This window comes from Lagopus leucura, unplaced genomic scaffold (genome assembly GCF_019238085.1).
Source record: "Lagopus leucura isolate 7727_CA_CO unplaced genomic scaffold, USGS_WTPT01 Super-Scaffold_739, whole genome shotgun sequence".
NCBI lineage: Eukaryota > Metazoa > Chordata > Aves > Galliformes > Phasianidae > Lagopus > Lagopus leucura.
The window spans coordinates 14,095,926-14,116,821 of record NW_024962255.1 but is presented as its reverse complement, the minus strand read 5'-3'; the positions used below and the strand labels follow the sequence as shown (position 1 = coordinate 14,116,821).

General features: G+C 39.6%; 1 long non-coding RNA gene across 1 annotated transcript; it reads left to right on the top strand.

The window, feature by feature from the left end:
• Positions 1 to 8,165: 8,165 nt before the first annotated feature.
• Positions 8,166 to 14,247, top strand: LOC122175272. The gene is made up of 3 exons (XR_006177373.1): positions 8,166 to 8,201; positions 10,140 to 10,253; positions 14,215 to 14,247. It is a non-coding gene; the product is annotated as an uncharacterized LOC122175272 (long non-coding RNA).
• Positions 14,248 to 20,896: the final 6,649 nt, after the last annotated feature.

Genomic DNA, 20,896 nt, shown 5'->3' with positions numbered 1-20,896 from the left:
ATGCTGTTAACCTTTTTTTTTTTTTTTCTTCAGAATATATGTGTTTCTCCATATGGTGAAACTTACTGCCCCAAAGATCAGAGCTAAATGTGCTAGGGCTGTGCCTTACGTGCACGCTGCTTTAGGCCTTGAGGTAGCAGCACAATGCATCTCCCTCCTCTGATTTTAGTTGATGTTTCTTCTTAAGACAAAAGATGCATTTTCCATCAATATTTGATTTCTCACCGTGGTGTCACCATAATTTTCCTCAAAAACAGTGTATGGATGCAGATTTATGTCTTGATTTGTTGCTGTATGTGTGGAGATGCTTCCCACTGTTATCCCATCTTTAATCCCCCAATCCTGACAAGAAAACATCACATTAATTTTATCTGTCAGAAATTTTCTACTCCAAAAATCTCCTGGGTTTCAATTTTAGAAGTAAAGTTATGAAGCAAAACCAAAGTGGTATAGTAATCCAAACCCTTTCTGGCTAGAGATTATCAGCTACCCAGTCAAGCCTTTGATAAGGTGATGTGTCTATCATTGGTGGGATGGCTTTGCCAAAGCCTTCAATGCCAGAACAATTTATTTAGGTGTCAGAAGGATGAAATAATTCCCCCCTCCAAAAAAAAAAATAAAAAAAATGATGCTCTGCCTCTGGTTATTCTGGCCTCTGATTTGCATTTCAGATGTATTGTTGTGCTCTTGCAGCCAGTTGACGGCATGCAAGCATTCCTCAGGAATGGTGCACACTTGATTCGTAAGTGAATGCACTCCAGCACTTTCAGGAGTATTTGTAAACACCTGAAAATGTGAACAGCTTAATTTTATTCCTTTGACACTGTTGGAATGGTAAACATTAAAACAAATGGTACCATTGAGTATTATTTTCTGCCAAACTGATAGAATATCGTAATAGTCTGTGGATAGTAATACCAAGCAATTTCTAAATACCTTCACTAGGATTCTTCTTTTTCATCTTGGAAAGATAGTATCAGCAACTAGATCCTGGAATCACTTCAGCTGATTGTTACAGTTGTTGGGTGAGATGCCTGCTCTTGAGGTGATGTACCTCTCTTAGCCAGCAAAGCTTCTCCTCTAACTCCACCCTTTTAAACACTAGTGTTGTATTTTGTTTTGCTCAAGTTTGATGGAAATTCTTCTGGAAGAGGGAGATTGAACAAGTCAGATTTGTACTTAGTTTCTCATGCTTTGCACTTTTAGCCTTCTGATCTGCTTGCCATATGGAATTAAATATTTTGCTCAACTAATCGCCAGTGCTCTCATAAGTAATCCTTAGGGCTAAATGATTCTCTAGAGACACTGGGGATTGCATGTTTATAATTAGAAGCAGAATCAGATAATTGACTTCTTACAAGCAGTTGTAGTGACTGTGTCAGTAGTATAGTCTTCCCATAGTGATCCAGGAAAGGAACCTTTGTATAATCCTGCAAGTATAAGTCAAATTTGATGTAGTCTTGTAGAGTTATGTGAATGAAAAACAAAAATGTGGCTTATGTTCTAGAGGGCAACAGTTGGTGATCTATTTTGAATCTGTGTGATCCTGCCTCATTTGTGACTGCTGGGATAAGAATGCTCTGTTCAGGACAAGCCCATAGCTCAGGACCACTGCTCGTGCCATTGGGTTAGGTGCTGCTGGGTGCTGAGCTCTTCCTCCAGAAAGCTGAGCATCCTTTGCTCTTACCAGCGCCTGCAGAACCTGACGTCGCTCAGTTCATCTCTGGCCTTGCGCATCACCGTGGTATTGGAAAGTGCCAGAAGACTAGAAGTTTCGTATGGTAAATATGTACCTCATCTTCAAACTCCTCTCTTGTTTCCCAGTCTCATTTCTTTAAAATTAATTTCTTTTTCTAAATGAGGAAATGAGAAATAAAAGAAGCAGCAGCAATTTTCTCTGTTGTAGCCTTCATCCCCAGCACTCAGCCTGGGCTTATAAATTTGGAAGAATAAATAGCTTTGGTGTTGAAGCAGGCTTGGAAGAATTTAGGCACATGCTTTTATGAATATGACTATCCTGTATTGAATTCTTGTTGTTCTTCTTTGGAATTGCATCCCACTCCCAACTGCTATCCAAATACATGTTTAAAACAGCTGATGTGGAAATTATTGTGCAGAGCAACAGAAATCTGACATTTATTGTCCTGTGATTAGATGATATTTTTCAGGATCTTGGTCCTGTTTTCTATCAAGATGTCATCTGGGGAACAAATTCTGCACCACATATACAGTAACAAAGTAATAAATGTACCTTCTTATGATGATTAAAATTGAGTATGCTGTTTTACAGTAAAGAGCTTAACTTTGTTTAAACTGTGAATATTTTCATATGTGAGAGTAAATTGAGTTTAGTTCATATTCAGTCATAACTTGATCTTCTTTCTGGTACTGAATTTTATTTATTTATTTTCTTTTGTAGTTCCCAAGTTGGTGTATCCCTAGCCCCTCAGACTTTCTTTATACCTGTTGAGCACTGTGGTTTTTTTTTTTTTTTTGCAAGGTATATGTTCTTGAACCTGTCTGGAAATTCGTATCGGAGATACGCTAGCTTTGCTTTGCTTTCTACTCAGTAATCGTTAATTTTAAATCATTCTGAAGCCTTTACACACTAATAAACTAAGCCTCATGACACGTGATATAAATCAGAGTTTATAAAGTCATTCTGCAGAAATGGCTCTTGTACATTCTTGAGGTATTTTCTCCCATAGAAATTCCACTTCATTCTTTGCTACAGAATCTCTCTGATATCACTTGATTTGACTCCAAATAGCACTTTGTGATTGTAAAGTTTAACCAGGTCCTTTCACAACAGCTCCCTCACTGAAAATTGTTAGGAATCCTATTCTACTGTCTGAAAACATAAATAATTAAAGAAAAATCCAAAAGCTAGTAGCAGTGAATCAAGTCGTATCAATAATGGCAAAAATTCAGTGCCATTATAGATGCTACTATCTGTGATTCTGGGTATTTTCTGGAACCTCAAGATCCCCTCACAGATGCTTTTTGGGAGCATTCCTTTCACAATAAAACTTTCTACAGTTTTGCACTTATAAAGCATTTGACTGAATATATAATGATGCTTAATAATTGTACAATTAATCCTCTTCTGTACATTGGGATGACACCTCTATATAGCAGAGAATGTTGAAAAGTATAGTGATCATTCTTTTTAGTCAATTTCCTTTATCTTCAGTGTCATTTTCTTGGGACTCCAGAAATGGTACTGTGTAGTCGAAACCCTACTCAGAATACATAATTATGCTTGCAGAGACCTATTCAGAATGGATGTCTTTACATGACTGAGTCTGCACCAAAGCAGGAATGCATCTGCACATAATTGTTCAGTTAAACAATAGCAAAGTAATACTGGGGAGTATTTAAATCAAATGTAGCAATCTTTATAGTGCATCAGAGCTTGATTTAGAGTAAAAGTTATTGTTGAAGCCCTTTGAAAGTAGTTAATACAAATTTACTTAGGTTTCAGTATCAATTCCAGACCTGTCTTTGTGGGAAAAGGCAATGGGAGTCATCCAGGGATAATCAGAGCTAGCTAAAATTTCAAGTATTTACAGTATTCCATCTTCCTTATTCCTCTGCAAGTACAAGAGAAAATAGCAGTACAACAATAACATGTTGAAATAACAATAACATTAGAATCCTGGGAGTTACATTTCCAGCTGGGAACAGTACCATGAATCCCACTGCAAGAGCACTGAAAGGAGGAAGAAAGAAAGAACAAGGAGAACAGTGCCTGCTGGCTCCCAGTTGTCAGGGCAGTATGTAGAGCCCGCAGTGCTCGGGCTTTCCCAGAAGAGCCGGGTCTGCCTGACTGCAGAAACCTCTGCAGACAGGCAAGCTTTCCCTCCTGAAGGATTCCTTTCTAAAGATTAGATGAAATAAGCCCATGTGAAAAAGTCTCGGTTAATATGTTAATTGGTTCAGGGTACCCCAATAACTGGCTGTTAGGACTGCTTGTCTGTATCAGTTTGTTGCTGTCCTCTGAGTTGATCTCCTCTCTGGTTTGTCAGTTCTGTTGGATTTTGATGAACAAAGGCAAATGAGTGAAATCAGCTGAGCCCAGAGCCTGAGTGTGATAAATGCAGAGGTATCTTTCCTTGTACTGAAATTATTTGAAATATTCTTGCACATAATTAGTGGCCTCCTTACAGCTTTTTGCTTAAATGAGGCATGTGCTGTTATACCTAATAACAGTTTATCATCTGCTTTGACCCTTAGGTGATAACTGTTCTGGTACCTGGTGGCTATCAGGAGTCCTGATGCTGACTGTGTCCAGATAATTGTATTATCACAAATCTAACAAGTTATTGTTTAAATTTTGCATTCTGAGTGAAGCAACCAAGTGCAAGCTTAGAAACTCACAACTGTTTATATTTTTGACCGGACACGCAGAAGCAGAACCATACATAAGGCCAGGATTATGAATCTAGTTTCTGAATAAAAACGCAATGAGTGTTGCATTGCCTTGGATGGCTGTTTTGGTTGATCCCCCTCTGTCTGATCCAGATGGTAACTGAGAACCATCTGGATGGAGTTTGTGGTAGGAGAGTGGAATCAGGACACTTAATGTTCAGGACTCTTTGAGCATCTCCCTGGTTAGTAAAAGAATAGTAATATTGTTGGATCTACATTAAGAACTATTTCACAAAGTAGATTTTCTACATTTAAAGATTCAAAGTCTTCCCTAGCAAACACTCTTTGCTAAGACCTGTGAAAACTGAAAAAAAAATCAATCTGCAGAAGTCCTGCAGCAGGATTTGGACTGTGTAGGGGATTTTGAGCCATTCCATTTCTGCTCACGACCTATTTGTGCTGATTGCTGACAGCTGTAATGCATTTCAGAAAGAGGAGCGGAAGAGCTGAAAATTGCTGAAAAAGTGGTTGAGTTTGTTGAGTTTACATTCACTCTGGGAATGAAATGAAAGTAACATAAACTCTGAACTCAAGAGTAAAATGTTTTGAAGGCAGAAAAATTAGCAGCAAGTTAAGAGTAAGCAAAAGTGCATCTTATAGACACCTTTGTACTTGGCTCCAATGAGAGAAGTTAATGGGGGTTGAATGTGAAGTTTCAGTTGCTTTTGTGTAGTTTGCTGGGCTGTCTTGAATTGTGATTGCTTGTTGGTGGAATCATAGATTTCTGATAACTGGCTGTGAAAGAAATGGTGTGGTGAGCTGCTGTGGAGACAACTGGAAATTAATTGAAAAGAGCACAGTGGTGACTGCCGTGCCTGCAGCTGAGGGGAGTGGACAGGGCTATTTAGGCAGAACTGAGGTGAAAATGTACTTCTGATGCCATCTCTGATGTCTGCAAAACTGCACTCAGCATATCCCAGCTCCTAGCTTCTTTCTTTCACCCCTGCTCCTACCATTACCCTGTATAACCCAGCATTTCCTTAACAGTTAAGGAAAAGCTACCTTTGACTTAGGAAGCTCTTCATACATCAGAACTGGTTGGCATTGCTCAATTTTTGTTGTTTCTACGATGTTCTAGAGACCAGAGGTCACTCCAGTGCAAGTCTGGTGTCTTGGACAGTTATTCAGGTGTCCTATAACAATACCCTCCACGTGATCCCTTGGCTTCTCCTACTTATGTCTGAGAAGTTTCTTTGATTATCCAAGGCACAAGTTCTTAGTGGATGGAAGCTTTTCAGCTCTTGCTGTCTGGGAGCTTTACAAGGTAAAACATCAATTTTCCCAAGGCAGAATAGAAAGCTTATTACACTTCCAGCATTTGACAGTGTATAATTCTCTTCTTAGGCATTCAACCTCTTTCTAAACTTGTGCTACCAAATCAGCAGTGTCAGTGAATGTAGTTTTTCCAAATTCAGCAGACATGTAGCACATGTTTAGGCAACCAGTGGCTCCTCAGGGTGGTCCCATTTCTGATTACCACCGTCTTTGCTGTCTCTCCTCTTGCCCACATGCCCATTCATACCACCTAGCATTCAGTTGTCATTTCTGATTGTGTACCTCCCTGGGGTTCTCTGACCCTTCTGTCAGGATCTTCATCCTCCATTTAAAACATGTTTTATTACTGGCACAAGAAGACTGAATAAATTTTAAGGATTACGTGATGTGCAGCCATGCTTCTGTGAAACTCCTGTGGTGATTGCTACTAATAACCAGTCATGTCCATTTGACAGTCACATCAGCTTCTGTGGAGCAATTTCAGTGGAAAGTTGGCACTGTACTGACTGGTGTGGGTGCCTCATCTGTTTAGGAAAATGAGCATTTTCTCTCCATGGGACCTTGTGAGACCAGCAGTCAAGTATGTGTAGGGCTTGGAATAAACAGTTTGTCTTTGGTTGACCTGCCATGCAGGGTCTTGTCAGAGAACAACTCAGCACAAATCAGGTCTTCTAGCATCAGAAAATGTTATGACCAACTGAAAGAAAGATGTTCATAAAAAATAACAGGATTATTCCTCGTAAAGAAACTTAGCCTACGTTTTTATGATTAGAAGTAGCTTCTTATTTCTGCAGTAGTTAAAACAAAATATTGCTTAAATTGATGGGTGTTTCTTCTCTGACATTCACCTTGTCGATTAATGGCTATTCTTCCCCATATTAGATATGTTCTTAATTACAGGAATAAGCAGTAACAAATGTCAAAGAGAAAGTAAAAGCTAACCAACTAACAAAGGCCCTTGTCTTTTTTTGCATACAGGCTTCTCTGTTTCACGGAAGTGTGGCCTTGTTGGCATCATATCTGCAAAACCAAATTTCCAAAAGAAAATCACTGTATTTACAAATAAATTATGCTACCCATACACCCTAAATTGCAGACTAAACACCCCCCAAATAAACATGCTGGTTGCATATGTGTGTCAGATTTTGGTCAATACTGAACTCTGCAGTGATGCATCATCCATCTTTATCTCAAACTTTTCCACACTGGTGCCATTTTCTGATAGGAATTTCCCTTACATCTTGGCCAGCTGAAGATGGTTAGTAACATCTGTGCTATTACAAGGCAAAGGCTTTTTTAATCAACTTAAAGAAATACTATAGAACCTAGATAATTTAATGCTTTAATTTGATAAAATACAGTAACTTACCTTCTCTTTGTTTACATCTTTTAATAACAGCATCCTTTAACTGTTGTAATTATTGTGTGAGAAAATCTTCATGTATGAGAAACTGTGGGTTTTTGTTGTACCTATTCTCGCCAGGCACAAATGGGTATATTTTAATAGGAAATCTCAAGACAATTTTTCTAGTGTATGTTTTTCTGCACTTGAGGCATTTCACCTGTGCTGCACGCACTGCTGACTCACTTGAAGGTAGAACAAACAAGATTACATATTTTTAAGTTGGCAAAAACATTTAATCTTCTTCAGCAATCTCTGAATTTCAGAGATTGTGCTGCTTTGAGATAATGCATGCAAAGAATGCAGGGCAATTTCTAAAATTTAGAAATTATGTCCTAGTTCAGGGTGCTGAATGAGCAGCAGAGGTGAAAAACAACTAGAAAAGGGAGCTCTGTTGGTGTGTAGCCATTAAGTGGGTGCAGGTGTATGTGTGTTCAGATCTATATCATTATGTGGGCTGTCCTGGGGCGTTGTTACCCATGAGCAGTGCCACTCAGCTGAGCAGTGCTGTGCTGTGTTCTGGTCAGGGCTGCCCCAGCTCCTGTTCTGCTTTCCTTTCCTGTCTCCATTTAAACTGGGGCTGCATCTGTTCCAGAAGTGACTAGAATAGGTCAGCAACCTTTTCTTTTCAAAACTCTGTAGATCTGCATCAATTGTTGTGTAATTAAAGATTCAGCAAATGAGAGCTGCAGCCCAGGGATGGAAACGTGTACACTGCTAACTGCGGTGTATCTTCCCTGTACTGCTGTCATTGCTGTACAGAACAAATTGCAATAGAGGTAGGTTGAGTGTTGTGCTTGGTCATGGGAGCACAGGCTGGGAGCTGTGGACATGGGCAGTCGCAGACCCCCTTTCCCTGTCCTTGAGTACATTCTGTAGTTGCAGTGCTCCAACTTGGAGAAATTCCCACTTGACATGCATGGCTGATTCATGTGTGACTGAGATTTAAATCTGTTTCTCTCATTCTTTTTCACATGTTATAGATATTTAAGCTTGGGTGGAAGGCCTGCATCCTCACTGTTGAAATCATTTGATGAGACAGAACTGATGTCAGTGTCAGGAAGAGGCCCCTTTACATTTGCCAGAAGCTAAGGTAGGATGACGAGCATCCCCTTGCCATGAGGTTGCTGAGTGATGGCTAGAAGCATTTTGCTGCACCCACTGATAGTCAGGCCAACTCCGGTGGCTGAGAACACACTGAGCTTTTTCATCATTGTCTCAGTTGTGCCTGTCCCTCACATCTTCCACATCTCACCCGCTCATATCTCCTGCTCTGTCCTTCTACCTTTCCATTTATTTCCTCTCAGTTAGCCTTCCCTCTTCCAAACTGTATGTCCACATAAGGGAAGATAATTGTAAAGCTATTGTGAAATTTGAGGGCAGTTTAGTGCTTGATGTCACAGAAACTTTCTAAAGAGCTTCCTCCTGTCTCCTTTTTTTATCCATATGGTAAGTAGCTGGTGGAACATACTGCAAGGGTAGTAAGAAATATCTTCCATCAACCATTCTTCAAAGCAAATGATTAGACTTTTGGCCTGTGAATAACAAAGTTGCATCAATTATTTCGAGATATATTCTGAAAGTGAGTTTTAATGAATTAGCATGTTGCAATAGTTTTATTTGGAAAAATTACATGTATTTCAGAACAGTCACCTTTGTTTTCCTGATGCATTCTCTGGAAAACAATTTTTTAAGCACCAGGTTTAGCTATTCCGTATTATAACCTTATATGTAAGCTGAAATCAGACTGAAATTCAAATTTGAGACGTGCTTAATTGTTATCCAAAACTGCATGGTACTTTGTTACCTGGAGTCAGTTCTTCAAGAAATTCTTCATCTTCTGTAACTGGATTCCAGTTCCAGTCTTTCACTGAGAATGTGTATAAAAGCGTATGTTGGCCTGTTTGTAAATGGAGAGTCAAGATGCAGAACTGTAAACTGGAAGAATGCTACATATCTGTAAAGGTCTGCTTAATGTTTCATTATTTTTTCAGTTTTTGAAATCTTATGGTTCCATTCCAAAAAGCTTTTTTCTCTTCTACTCTGTGTGTATATGTAACACATAACATTGCAACCCCAAGTTTAGCCGCTTTGTTTCTTTTTACTTCATAACCTTTTATAAGGCTTTGCAAATTAAATTCGGTAATTGAAACAGACAAGTTTCTTTAACACAAATTATAGCCTATCTTAGAATGCATGATCTGTTTCATAGCCATTACTGTGACTAAGTGGGTTGTGTGGCAGGAGACTCAAGACTCTAGCTTAATAAATCATTGCCCGCTTGGTCAGTTTTCAGCATGAAAGAACAAAAGCATAATATAATTTCTGGTTCAAGTAGGGGATTATCAAGAAAGATTTGTGAGTTGTGTGCAACCCCCTAACCTTCTGGGAAAGAAGGCATTCTAAGACTCACTTATCTTTCCATGAATAAATAATACAGTCTTGCCAATTAAAAAAAATCCTTTATTGATGACATGCAGATTTATTTTGTGCCATACCTAGAATGCGGGTATCACAAGACAAAGTTTAATTCAATTGTGTAGATATCCCTGTGGGAAGGAAAAACCATGTAAAAGAGCCCCTGCTTGCCTTGAGAATGTGGGACAGAAGGAGCTGCACACAATTTCAGGCTAACTATGCTACAGACTACAAAACCATCTCATGGAGAAAACAAATGCCCAACTTACACAAATTACAATAGAAGTCCAGCTTAGTGATTTAGAGTTTCAGAAATACAAAAGGTATGGTAATATCAAATTGGAAGCTCTTCAGAGCTTAGTGTCTTGAATGCATGCAGATGAATGAGGATGTTTTAATTGTAGATCGAATGAAGTTTAACTTATTCAAATGGTCCTCTATGTCTTCACTTCTAATTGTACCATATGGCATTACCTAATAAGAGCCAAGTGCAGATGCCAACTATATCACAGTATGATATATTATAAAGCAATCAAATTTGAAGTGAAGATTTATGATGGAACTCTTCTTTGTTAAAATCAAGCAAACAAAAAAGCCATCTAATCTATTACAGGCACTGAACAGAGCACTATTTAAAGCTCCTGTTCCAAGAACTTGTCCTTCAGCAAATGTCCTGCATCCCTAGAAGTCTCAAAGGGGGTTAGGAGCTGAGAGAAGGATGCTAGAGGTGAGACTTACCTTTATATTGTTGCCAGCACACTTGGCTCAGTAAGGGTGAAATGGCTGAGGGGCTACTCCCTGCTGGTGTGCAGCTGATGGAGCTGGAGTGCCTGTTTCCTCTTGTACACCTTAAGTGCATTTGCAAATCCCATTTTGGGTGGGTCTCCAATTCTTTCTCTTCTCCCCTGACAGCTGTAGCTACACATTAAAGAGGTGGAAGAGAACATTAGTTTTTATCCCTGAATAACCCATGCTACATCATTCTGTTGGTGTTGCTGGCACTAGGCTTGATCACATGTGACTGGGAATAGCTTTAAGGAGACAATCCCAAAGACTCGAAGTGCTGGAGGATCCTCTGCATTCTTTCATTTTCCTATGGGTAGAAGCATATGGTTCTGGGAAACTAGAATAGCTTGAACATTAAATTGGGTGCCAGTAAGATTCTGTATGTTTATATCATCATTAAAAATGAATAAATCAATCAATACGGCAGTATATTTTCTACATTGCCTTCTCATTATTTGCATCCAGAATTCACAGCAACTTCTCAGGAGCTGCAAAACTGTCATTCATTTCCATGCTTTGTTACAGGGTGGTGAAATTCAGGTTGTTTATTTTTTGCTTTTTATGGAGCAAAAAAATCAGCATATCTGTCTGTTTACTTCTTTTTTTTACGGCTCTCCAAATGATTTCTGAAACCTTTAGAAATACCACAAATAACAGTGAGGAGTTTGCTGTTGTTCCAGTGGTTAGAGAGGAAGGCACTGTAATTAATGCTTATTTAAGTTTGCCTAAAATTTAAAGTAGCTTGATAGCAGTTTTGAATTAAGGAAAACTACTTGGAAATATTTGATTTTTTTCCAGTGAGTAAGTTGGAGTTTGAGTAACCTATTCTGAATCTATAAGAATATCTCTTTAGAAAAGTTACTCTTATGCTATTAGAAACAAATTCTAACTTAATGTTGAAGCAAAAAGCAGAGGCTGAGCTATATCCCCCTGGGACGCCAGGAGGACATCAGCATCCATCTGCAAACAGAAGGATTCAAACAGTGATTTCTGCCATTGCCAGTTAAAGAAGTTTTAGAAAAACAGTCACCAGGAATAATCTGCAGGTGAAGAAATTGCAACACATGTGCATTCTGACTGTCATTTGACCTATGTACAAGCATGTAAATCTCCCATTATTCCCAAACTGAGTAATCCGTAGATAAAACCGAAGCCATCAAGCGGAAATAATAGTCAGAACTATGTAGCACTGACAGTACACAGAGCTCGCTGCTCTCTTCTGGCCTTTGTTGCACTGCTTGCTGAGCGAGGGCTGAAATAAAACAGTTGCGCGAGAGTGTGTGAATCTTCAAGTACAACAGAATGATCTGTCCAGACTAAAAATACAAGAAAAGATGAAACAGGAGGAAGATTAAGGTTGATGTACAGGGCCTGAGACAAAGCAGTGACAACACGGAGATCTCCTCCTGCTGAAGAGGAGGTATGGGTTTGATCAGATGGGTCAAGCTCTGAGCTGAAGGAATCCTAGTTCTTCCTTGCATCTGCGTTCTGAGACCAGCATATTCGCAGAGCTATTTTGTTACAAAAGTGAAGAAGTGCCCTGGCAAACTTATGCCATACGTGACAAGAAGCAGATCCTCCCAAGTGGAGCAGAGCATGCATTTTCCTTTCAGATTTACCCAAAAAGAATTTTCATTGTTCTTAATAATTTAATCCAGGTTTCTGCCTCTTTGTATACGTTATGTACCGAGAAGTTCAATGTATAAACTCATTTGTCTACTTTTCTTTGCTGTTAAAGAGTTTTAGGGAAATAGCTGAAGATGGTTAACCATAATTAATGCTTTTTGGTCTGCCTTCTGCAACTGACCTCTTGAGGCAAATTGTCATGATGATAACTCTGACACTTCAAAAGATTCCCTCTGGAGGAGAGTGTCTACTGTGGCGCTTCAGTTGCCTGATCTCTCCAGGCTTCTTACACAGTCAGTGAAGAGAAAGATGTTTTTCCTGAGAGTCTAAGCAATTCAGAGCATCTAAATGAGCCTCTCTTCTCAATCAACCTCTCAGGCAATTGGTCTCTTTCAATGACTATAGGCAGCATATTCAACTTGTAATGAGAATAAAAACAAAACAAAGCATAAACCCAGCGCTGCTTCCCCCATGAAATTTTTGCAGATTCAATGCAGCTTTTAGATTTGTTCCTATGTAAGTTGATTTAGCTGCATCTTTCTAGATCTAGATAGGGAATATCTCTGGAAAGAAGAGTAAGTAGTCCCAAAAACACTCCAGGAAGTTCTGGTTGAAGGACAGTTGCATCAGACCTGAGCTGTACCTTAAAGTCCTGTTGAAGGCGCTAGTTCACCAAGAGTAAAAGCTTCAAGATGTGTCCTTAAGTAAGTGGAGAGCACTATTAGTTTTGTTATTTTTAACAGGAAGGGAGCTGCCAGATTCATGTTAGCAGATTCTGGTTAAATATCTCAGAGCTGATTTTCGAGGCAACTGGAGCAGACGTCCAAGTGTCACTGCAATCATGCAGCCTCCCAGACTATAAGCAGTGCACAGTAGGCTGAGCTGTGGTTTGTGGTTCTTTCACCAGACTCCTGGATGTGCAGCTGGAGGGGGTTCAGGCAACTTGTGGCTATTGTGGGACTCTGGCTCCCCATGCAGCCTCCTATACTGCACATGTTTCAGCTGTCTGAATGTTGAATCCAGCCAGGAAAACAGTCCCCATGTCTGCAAAACCTGTCTAACGAGCATTGTTCTGACAGACTTTCTTCTCCTTTCCAGTTGATTTCCAACATCTCTGGTAAAGTCATTTTCTTCTCATCACCCTCATGCTGTCACTTACACCCACAACCTAATTGGAGCAGCTTCCTATCATCCACCACATCATCCTTAGCACCGGAGTGATCTTCCATCTCTGCTCTCAGCCCTTTCCAGCCAGACTTTTCCCCATGCTTTGCTCTGTCCTCTCGCGCTAAATCTCCTTGTCTGCATTCTTAGCTTAAAAATTTCTGCTCTTCTGCCACGGAACTTGAAACAGCCTCATGCAACTCTTTAAGATCCACTCAATAAATTCTGAAAGAGGAGAGACTATTCAGACTTTGTAGCGAAGAAAATGCAAGATATGATCTCTCTGTTTTGGGTTAGTTTGGGAAGTTTTTACTGACAATGCTTAATGTTTCAGCTGACACTCATTCATGAACATCTCATTGTACTCAAAACTCAAGTTTTTGCCTATGCCTCCTATTTTGCTGCCATTTACAACCAGCAGGCAAGCACTGAAATCAACAGTGCTTGATTTTGTGGAGGAAAGTTTGTATCCAAATTTAAAGTGGCATTTTATACAAATTTTGTTCTCACACTAAGAGAACAGGGCAATGGCATTTAAAAAGTACCTTTCCTCCTAATAGATCTGCAGTCGGATTTTTGCTTGAATACTTCCCATTTCTCTTCAAATGCCTTTTCTTTCACACTTGCTCACCAATCCTCTCTCTACATACCACAGAACTAGAATGTGTAAATTAACTGTGGCATTCTCACTGGTGAAACAGAAAAGGTGGTGAGATCTGTGCCTTTGAATTAATGGGAACTCTTCATGAGTTTTTGTTTGTTTGTTTGTTTGTTTGTTTGTTTTAAGGAAAATTTCCCACTCTCTGGTCAGTATTTTAGTCATGGGTAAGTTTGTTTTATTTTCTTTAAACAGATGTTTTATCTGTCACATGTAATGCCAATCAGATTAGGTAATTCCAAGTGATCTTGTCAGTTTGTTCTGTGTAAGTCTTTACAGGACAGGCAACCCTTACTGAAACGGTTCAGGAAATTCATTGTCTTCTGTTCGTTGTCATACTTTGCTGCCACAGAAAATCATTTCTCACAATACCATATGTGCTAGAAACTTTATTCTGCTCTATACTATATTGCATTTATTTTATGGTGACTGATGCTTGGTTTTCGTGTTTTAGATCAAGAGGAGCACTTCTGTAATGGGTTCTGACAATGTTTATCAAATCCACAGCTCTTGCCTTGCTACATCCCACAGAAATGAAGGTAAATGCTGTCGGTGTGTAGGCTGAGGCCAGGCATTACTGTTTCATACAGGTCTTGCAACAGTAGTTTGTTCATTTTTAGGAAAAAAAAAGAATGTCTGTAAAGCATGAAAGAAGTTGATCATCTGTATCTATTACGCAGGATAAGTTAAATTCTTTGAAATGTCTGTTAAGAGAGATATCGCTTGCAGTTCTCATTGACTTGAATTGCACATAGATGTCTAAGGACAGGACTTGACACACTTCCTATAGAAATGACAGGAAGATTCTTAGTATTACCTTTCATAGTGCATCAAATGCAAGTTTTTAAGTCCTAGAAAGTGGCATTCAGCCAGTGCAGTCTCTTACACAGGCTTTAATCTGATGGGGTGACTTCTATGTGAACAGTGCTTACTGATTACATGATTCAGTGTTAAAAGCTGCAGAACCAGAGCCTGAGGAGAGAAATGTTTTCAGCTGATACTTCAAATAGCATAGTGGTCTTTATATCTTGTGTCAGTTCATCACTGAGGCATTTCATCACCTTCAAATCAAACTTTTAAGAAAACCTTGATTCCTGAGAACTGCTCAGGGCACAGGTGGACATGGATAATAGCTGAGGTCACTATTTCAATTTTGCTATTGTAGCAATAATTAAAAATAGTTACTATGGAAAAAAAAAGTCTTAGTTTTAGAGTAGTTTTTATTCTTGATTTTTAATGCTTGCACTGGATGAGCTCTGTGCATTTGAGAGGAGCTTGTTTTGCTTTGGTGTGGTCCTGTGGCAGCACCTGAGCAGGACAGCAGGGTCAGCACCATTGTGCCTCCTGCTACATCTGCTTTCCACAAGCTTTTGTGTCCTTTCATCCCATTCTGTCCTTCGGGTCCCTTTGCACCCTCATCTGCCAGGTGCCACAGGAACAGCTGATTTATAAACGCCCTGCAGGAATGAACTCCTGCAGAGCAGCAGTCAGGCAGATGGGTTTTGATGATTTTGCAGCCCCTGTACAAGGCAGCAGCCTGCCATTCCTCCTCATCGCTTCTCAGGCTGTCACTTCCTGTGGCGTCTGCCCCTACATGGCTCAAAGAGAAATTCATGTGAAGTGACCTGCAGATATGTGCTAGAGCAAGCTAAGTGTGCTAAGCACTCTGGTGACTTAAGAAATCCTTTGAAATGTAGTGTACTGGAAGTTGGGTGAATATACAATGGCTTACAGATTTATGTCTGTGTGTGTGTACCTGCGTGCCCACACTTCTCTGGTTGTTCTGCTCTTCCACAGCCATAAGCAGTTGTCTCTTGTCAAAGAACTGCCTTGTGAGCTTGGCCGGGCCCTGGCTTGATGGTGCGGCTGTTCTCCTGTCTTCATGTCTTATAGTAAGGGCTGTGATCAGGCAATGCTCTGAGCATTTCTCAGAGAAGGAACAAAGAGAAAGGGATCAAGTTCTATGGCAAAACCTATTGAGGCCCTGGTGTTTTAACAGAACTGTTTCTGGGTTGGTTTTTGTTTTGTTTTGTTTTACTGGCTCAATGTCCTGTCAGCATGTAAGCTTGCGGAGGTAATCTGGGTATTCTTGAGTGGCTCAGGAAGCCATATTTCTTGCTCTTTTCCCCAGACATGACCCATTTCTGTCTAGGATGATCATTCAATTCTGCATCTGAGCATAGGCTTTTGGCTGAGGTATATGTCAAACAGAACTGACTCCTTAAAGCCAAAAATAAATCCAAGAATTTATACATATGCAAGGAGCCTTTCTGCCTGGTCTGCTCAGCCCTAGCAATTTGATTACCTTTTCAAGCCTCTCTTTGCAAGAAGAAAGATTGTTTTTTCTTTTCCACTCCTCCTTCAAAAGTAATATTCTTTATAGCATGAAAAGCTGTCATGTATAACGAAGGGCCTGTGTACATGCCATCAATACTGGGTGGACTTCTGCCAGGGAGAAGATGATGTTAAGACCTGTTGCAGACGGAGGACCTGAACTTTTTTTTTTTCTTTTAAGAGGAAGGATTCAAACAATTTACATTTAAAGATCTGATCTTACCATCCATATTGGCGAACAGAAATTTTATTCCTCAGCATGGGAGCACAAGTATCATGTTAGCAAACTGACCACATCTCTAGTAAAATAGCAAGTGGTACAGATTACAGGAGATCTTGTGACTGGGTATTGCTTGGCAACGATACATGTTTAGGTCACAGACTTGGTAACATAACTCATGCTAGGTCACAGACTAGGTGACATGATTCCTGCTGGGATGAATAGGTAACATCTGACTGGGTAACAAACAGTGTTCAAAACAACTCTTTCACTGCTCTCTGGCAACACCTGTTGTAAAGAGAGGAACACAGAAAATTAAAACAATATTAAGGGTGAGAAATCTAACTTTTTGGAATTTGGTGAATGGTAAATATTGTTCTACTAAAACTTCTCCAGATGGAATTTCTGCTCTTGTTTATTTGGCTAAAAATACTTGCCTCATTTTCTTCACATCCTAAAAATATATATATGTCTCAGTAAAGAGTTAGCATTGTGTCGAAACATTGACTTTTTCCTAATTTTTTTTTGTTTGTGATTTAATGTTGCATTTTGCGTTGCAATATATAAATGTGGATGTTTTGATGTTATAGAAAGAAAGTTAGATTTTTGTGTGGTGGCCTTACTGCTGCTAGCACTTTGAGTTCCTTTTCAGGTTAATAGGCCAGGCCTGCTCATGTTGCCCTTATATCACAATATCATACCTTTGCAACAGAAAGACATGCTTGTGGCCGATGTTTTCATACAGTGCTTTTTTTTTCCCTTTGGTCTGAAAATTGTTTTTCAGAATGTGCCAGTTTTCCAACTTCAAATAAGCATGTATTACATTACTTTATTATGCAGAAATCCTATGGAAGTTAACAAAGAACGTGCTGAGTGCATCTTTGGACACTAATATAAGGATCTAATCACATGCCAAGAAAGGCAAGTTGTGCAAGTCTGCAGTGAGTTCTGGATGAGAACGCGGTCAAAGTGCTGTTTGAGTCTGCTTCTGACATAGGGCAGATGTGTATGTGTTTGTTCTTAAGAAAATAAGCAAGTAATGCAAAATATGCTTGACCCCTGCACTGATTTGGGTTTGCTCTTTTAAAGAAAGAACTCTTGAGGTAGCTCTTGCCAGAGAAGTAACGATATGTTTTTTAAACAAAATTGCGCATTTTCTTTCCAGATGAAGTGTGAGGTTACGAGGTTCATCATCTCTTTTAATATTCATAATGTAAATGTATAGGACATGTGACAGGCATCTTTGGTATCTTCTGCTTTGGAGGGTTTTGCAGGACTGAGGTAATTCTGTGGGATGTTTGGGATTTTCTCATACAGTGGTTTCACTTATAACTTAGGAATAGGCCCGAAATGTCTGTTATAACAGAAAAGAAAATTGTGCGTTGTGGAACAGCTGAGCTTAGCTGGAGACTGAATACTCTTCCTCTTCCCTTTCTTTGCTGGGCAGCTGCTGAAGAATGCTTTTGGTTGACTGAAATGTTATTAAGAAGTTCTCAACTGGTCACAGGGCATAGCTCTCACTTACCTATGAAATTGCAGCCATGATTTTGAAATGGCAAACTGTCCTTTTCTTTGCTTCACACAGGTCAAAAACAACCACTGGGAGGTTTCAGGCTTTGTAAATCAGAAGATGGAAATGGCAAACCCAATAATAACATCTATTGTGTGTGGTATGTAAAATCACAAAAGTCGCAATTCATACATGAAATTTGTAATTTTATTTGTAACTTCAAACTGCAGTAGCTAAATTTGTCTTTTCAGTTTGTATAGTGCATGCAGTACTAACTGTTCTAGCTGCTCGCATTTGTGTATATGTGAGTGAGCACTGTGGAAAATAAAAGATCTGTGGCCTGTTTGCTGTGTCCCTTAGCTGTGTCTGTTGGCAATGGCCAAACTCCAGCGTGTCTCAACTCAGATAAATATGTTGATGGCATTACTAAGTCTAATTAACATGGCTGATCTCTGACAAAACAAGCTTAAAATATCTTGCTTATGAGAAGACATTGTGTGTGTGAGGGAGAGAGAAACACATCCAAAGTTTGGATTATGTCCAACAATGGGAAGAGCAATACCTTGCTCTTTGTCCATCGTTTCAGGATATTAATGTCTTCCCAAGTGGTACAGTCTCAATCATCCTGTGACACCACTGGGGAAATAAAGAGAGAATGAAGGTCATTTATTCTGTGTCCTGTACGAAATACACAGTAAAGCTAGAATTAAAACCTTCCCCTTGCTGAGTCCTGCTCCTTTGTCCTGATCAAAAGCTTGCTCTATCTCTCCACAGGTGTCCAATGCATGTTTCAGCCAACCTCCTTTTTGTGTGACAGCCTTTGTTTCTGATCTAAATTTAACTCTATTTCACATGTATCTTGGCTTTTCTTGCTGTTGTTATCATAAACTACAAATCCCCAAGACTGATTCACCCAGTGGTAAAAACTGTTACTATTACAGCTTGGGAACATGATTCTGTTTCAGAAACTCTGACTTGGTTTGTTTTACTTCTGGAGAGCCTTAAACATTTTCCTCTGCGATAAATCCCAGCAGCTCTTGACCTGAATGGTTTTGTGTATCTGGATGAGTAACTACTACTAAACTGGCTTGCTGCCTAGAAGTTATGGATTTTGGGTCATTTTAAATGTTATATGCAGATGGATCTCAAGATTTTGTCTCATTAGCATGAAAATATACATATGTACATAATGAACATATAATGTGTATATATATTTATACCTATGAATATATCTGTATATATATATATTCATTTCAGGGGCAAGAAAGTAGATTATTTAGGGACAAGAGCAGAAACCCACACCCAACAGTCTAGATGGGGTTTGATGCTGGCCTAGATGCAAACTGAACAAGCAGACAATAGAACTTGTTTTCTGCTAGCCAGCAAGAGAGACTTGGCATCCTCCAAAGTGTTTGTGCCTGCATAGCACCACTGGGCATCCACAGAAATAGCTTTGTCAGAAGAGGGAGAAACCATCGGTGGAATGGATTTTCAGAAGCAGAGCTCCTATTTGTAACACCCACTGCAGTTCACAATCAGCAAGTGGCTCCAGGGGCTATGTGGCAGCTCTCAGTCCTGATTCAGTCCCTGATTCCCTTCAGCATGCAAGCTGCACTTAGTTCCAAAATGTGATTGGCTTAAGGGTTGCCATTTACCTATTGGCCATCAAATCTCAGATGTAGGAGCTGTTTTTCACTCAAAGGGAGCAAATAACATCACATCTGCTGTTTGTCCTTTTTTCCATCATGAGGAATCTGTAGCCTTTGGAAGAGAGTCCTCCAGGACTCCACAGGAGGATTCATAGTGCAACCCCTGGAATGGACTCCTACAGTGTTTCTCTTGTTGTGGATGTTCTGGGGAGGAATAAATTGAGGAAATTTTTTCCCTGTCATGTGGGCTTGCTGATGTCTTTCTGCTAGAAGAATGTTGATGCTGCTTGGTAGACCTCCTTGAAAATGTTGGATTGAACACCCGTAGCACCTGGGCCAATTTCAGGATGCAGACCAGACTTCTGTGATGTTCCATCAAGGTGTTTGGTAAGTCTAGAATTTAATCTCTGTTTCCTACTTGGTGTTGATTTCTTTATTTGATCTTGCTTTGTGATATTTCATCGCAGGAAAAAAAAAACTATTCACGTGACTGAAATAGTATTGTCTCTAAAAGATGCCTATTTTTATTGCTATGTGCAGACATTCCATGCACAGGTATCATCCCTAATATAGAATGCTAGCAGAGAACTTCAAATAGTCCAGTGTTTGGATTGGTAAGAAATGGAGGGGGTTATTTTGTGACTTGATGTAAAACAAAGCATCATTGGAAAGTTAACAGAAAGGATTGTGCTGGAGACTGATATCTTGCCCTCTCAGCCTCTTGGCTGATGACTATATGTCCCCAATTTAGAGGTCTATTCTCTAGATATCTTCCATCTTCTCATGCTAGTAGCAGTACACGTGAATTTAACTTAATCCTTTCCAGAAAACCATGAAAAGCCCGTTCACCTCTAGAAAGGGAATCAGCTAGAGACATCTTTGAAATTAAGCATTTGATCTGAACTCCACCTAATGGAAAGGTCAGACGCACACTGTATCTGGCTGCCGTCTTTTGAATCCTACTCAAAATCTCCTATTGTAACCCTGATCTGTCCTCATGTACTCTTGCAGGGGAAATACCAAGTTAGGTTCAAGTATGAAATTGTCATCCAAACCTTTTAACACTGAGAAAGTTTGAATCCCATTTTACTGTTTCACTTAATTTCTAAAATCTTATTAGTTGCTCTGAGGCTGACAGCAGTGAAGAGTGGCATTTCCAAGGACAGCCCTTGTAACACAAGCGAACATTTTCATGTTTCTCCAATGTTCATCTTCAAAAGGACATCAAGGTCTTTTCCCAGCATCTTAATTGATGCCCACAAGTTTGAGATAGCTTGCTGTGTGACTTAAAAATCCAAAATCTGATGAAGCAGTCAGTGTGACTTATCAGGAAGCACACTCTTCTAACTGCACCTCGTTTGCATCAACAATGGTAGAAAATGGAAGGAAGTGAAAGAAAGGTTCATTCCAGCTTGTCCAGCTG